The 3,130-nt window shown below is 39.2% G+C and overlaps 1 pseudogene; it reads right to left on the bottom strand.

Moving 5' to 3' along the window:
* Positions 1–1,199: 1,199 nt before the first annotated feature.
* On the bottom strand, positions 1,200–2,440 carry LOC136118198 (14-3-3 protein zeta/delta-like; annotated as a pseudogene).
* Positions 2,441–3,130: the final 690 nt, after the last annotated feature.

Raw genomic sequence — 3,130 nt, 5'->3', positions numbered from 1 at the left:
AGGTATGTACATTATTTTTTTAGACATAATGTTATTGCACACTTAATAGACTACAGTATCATATAAACATAACTTTTAGGGGCTTCCCTGGTGGCGCAGTGGTTGAGAGTCCGCCTGCCGATGCAGGGGACATGGGTTCGTGCCCCGGTCTGGGAGGATCCCACATGCCGCGGAGCGGCTGGGCCTGTGAGCCATGGCTGCTGAGCCTGCGCGTCCGGAGCCTGTGCTCCGCAACGGGAGAGGCCACAACAGTGAGAGGCCCGCGTACAGCAAAAAAAAAAAAAAAAAAAAACATAACTTTTATATGCCCTGGGAAACCAAAAAATTTATGTGACCCACTTTATTGTAATGTTCACTTTACTGCTGTGGTCTGGAACTGTACCCACAATATCTCTGAGATATGCCTGTATTGTATATTTCAAAGTTACTGAGAGAGTAGACCTTAAAACTTCTCATCACAGGAAAAAAAATTATATGTGGTGATGAATGTCAACTAGACACTGTGGTAATTATTTTACAATATATATACATATCAAATCACTATATTTTACACCTTGAAACTAATGTCATATGTCAATTATATCTCAATTTAAAAAAAAATCTAATTGGCAATAGCCAAATGATAACACAGCTAGGAAAAGGTAACAAAAGTTCAAAACCTATATGAAGAAACAACAAAATTTATTTCAGCAAGATAAAATACCTTGTTAAAACAAGAGCTGAATAAATGAAAAAAACAAAGCAAGTCTGAATGTAAAATTAAAAAAAAAGAAGGGCTTCCCTGGTGGTACAGTGGTTGAGAGTCCGCCTGCCAATGCAGGGGACACGGGTTCGTGCCCCGGTCTGGGAGGATCCCGCATGCCACAGAGTGGCTGGGCCCGTGAGCCATGGCCACTGAGCCTGCGCGTCCGGAGCCTGTGCTCTGCAACGGGAGAGGCCACAGAGGTGAGAGTCCCGCGTACAGCAAAAAAATAAAATTAAATTACATTAAAAAGAAGGAAAGAAAAGGGAAAAAGCAGGTAAATTTCTAAATGTTAACTGACTCTATTCCCCTATCATTAAACATAAAAACCTTATGGGAAAAAATAGAAATTCAAATAAAATTTACATACTTGTCATAAAAAAAATCTATTTGTGGGGAAGTATGGATAACAAATGTGTAAACTTCAGAATGAGATAGACAAAAGGTGGGAGGCTGGTTAATTTTCCCCTCCTTCTCCTGCTTCAGCCTTGTCCACTTGGGCATCCAATGTTCACAATGTCGAGCTGCCTCTCAGTCACTGCATTGTTAGCATGCTGTCTTTGTGTAATTCTTTACTTAACATATCGAGTTCAGCAATGGCTTCATCAAAAGCTGACTTAACAATCTTAAGTCTATTGACAGATGAATATGTAAAGAAAATGTGGTATACATATACAATGGAATACTCTTTAGCCATTAAAAAGAAGGATATTCTACCATTTGCAAAAACATGGATGGACCTTGAGAGCATTATGCTAACTGAAATAAGTCAGACTGAGAAAGAAAAATATCCTATGACCTCACTTATATGTGAAATCTAAAATAAACTAATAGAAACAGAGTCAGAATTGTGGTTGCTGGGGGCGGGGGCATAATTGGTTGAAAATGGTCAAATGGTATAAACTTCCAGTTGTAAGATAAATAAGTTCTGGGGTATAATGTACAACACAATGACTATAGTTAACAGTACTGTATAGTTAAAAGTTGCTAAGACAGTAAATCTTAAAAGTTCTCATCACAAGGAAAAAAAATTATAATTATGTGAGGTGATGGATGTTAGCTCAACTTACTATGATAATCATTTTACAACATATACATTTTTTAAAGCTTTATGTTGTACACCTTAACACATATAGTGTTATATGTGAATTATATTTAAATAAAACTGGAGGGGAATAGAGGTCTCTTTGCAAGAGAGCAGGCTTCTTCCAGGAAGTTTAGAATCGCACAATAGAACACAGAGAACTTGCAACCCAGACCCAATACGATAGGATGTATTTGGTTGCATTTTCTGTTTCTGACTTGGAAAGCTTCTTGGTAGGCTTGATGTGACTGACCCATAATTCTTTCTTGTCATCACCAGCAGTAAACTGACCAAGTAACAGTAGTAGTCTCCTTTCATTTTCAAGTAGAAGACTTTGCTCTGGGTTTGTGAAACACTGGGGATGAAGAATTTTTTCCAAAAGAGACAGTAAATCATTTTCAGATATCTCGGATCACTTTCAATTTTCTCTCTGTATTCTCAAGCCATTGGAACCTTCCATCATTTTCTCAGTACTTGAGACAACCCTCCAAGATGATCTATGGGCTCCAGAACATTTTCATAAGCTACTGAGAGAAAATTAATTTGGCTTCTTGCTCAGTTACAGACTTCATGCAGGCTGCCATGTCAACATATCACTCAGCTTCCTTGCTCAGTTTGGCCTCTGCACCAGCATGTTTTCATCCGTGACTGGAAGCTTGTGCCAGAAGTGGATGGTGGTGGATGGAGAGGAGTCCTGCTGGCTCTGAGCAATGGCAGTGGGGAGGCTGAAACTGTTCCTGGACCTCGCTGCTCACAGGCTCTGTGTTTCTGTTCAATTTGTGGCAAAGTGAATATGAAAGAAGTAATAATTGTGTTACGCCTTGATCCTTAAATTCATTATAGTAGCTTCTTTTTCCTTGTGGAGGATTCCAAACTGATCCTATGAACTCTTGCAGAAATTTCAGCTCAGGAAATGATAAATGTTGATCCCATCACCAACCTCTTTAGTAAATTTTTCTCCAGTCTTTTACAGGGTTTGGGAATAATTCTCACTTATTCAGGTGATCGCCTGGGTTTGACTGCTTTGGGTCACTCTGTTTCCTTCTAAATCACTTTTACCACAAGTACTGTAACCTCCATAGTAACAACAAAGTTGTATATAATACAACAAAAGTTGTACATAATCAGCATTTCCTATAATTAATGATATCTCTTAAATTCACCTCTGTGGGCAAAGAATGTTGCCTGTGATATCAAAAACAATAGACTTTGCAGCCATCGAGCCACTGGCCACTGCAGCAGGCCCCACACCCTGAGGGGATTCAGGTTGGAGAAAGCAGAATACTGGACCTAGATAATTAAGG

Source organism: Phocoena phocoena, chromosome 2, assembly GCF_963924675.1.
Source record: "Phocoena phocoena chromosome 2, mPhoPho1.1, whole genome shotgun sequence".
Classification (NCBI taxonomy): domain Eukaryota; kingdom Metazoa; phylum Chordata; class Mammalia; order Artiodactyla; family Phocoenidae; genus Phocoena; species Phocoena phocoena.
This window is presented reverse-complemented; position numbering and strand designations above follow the sequence as displayed.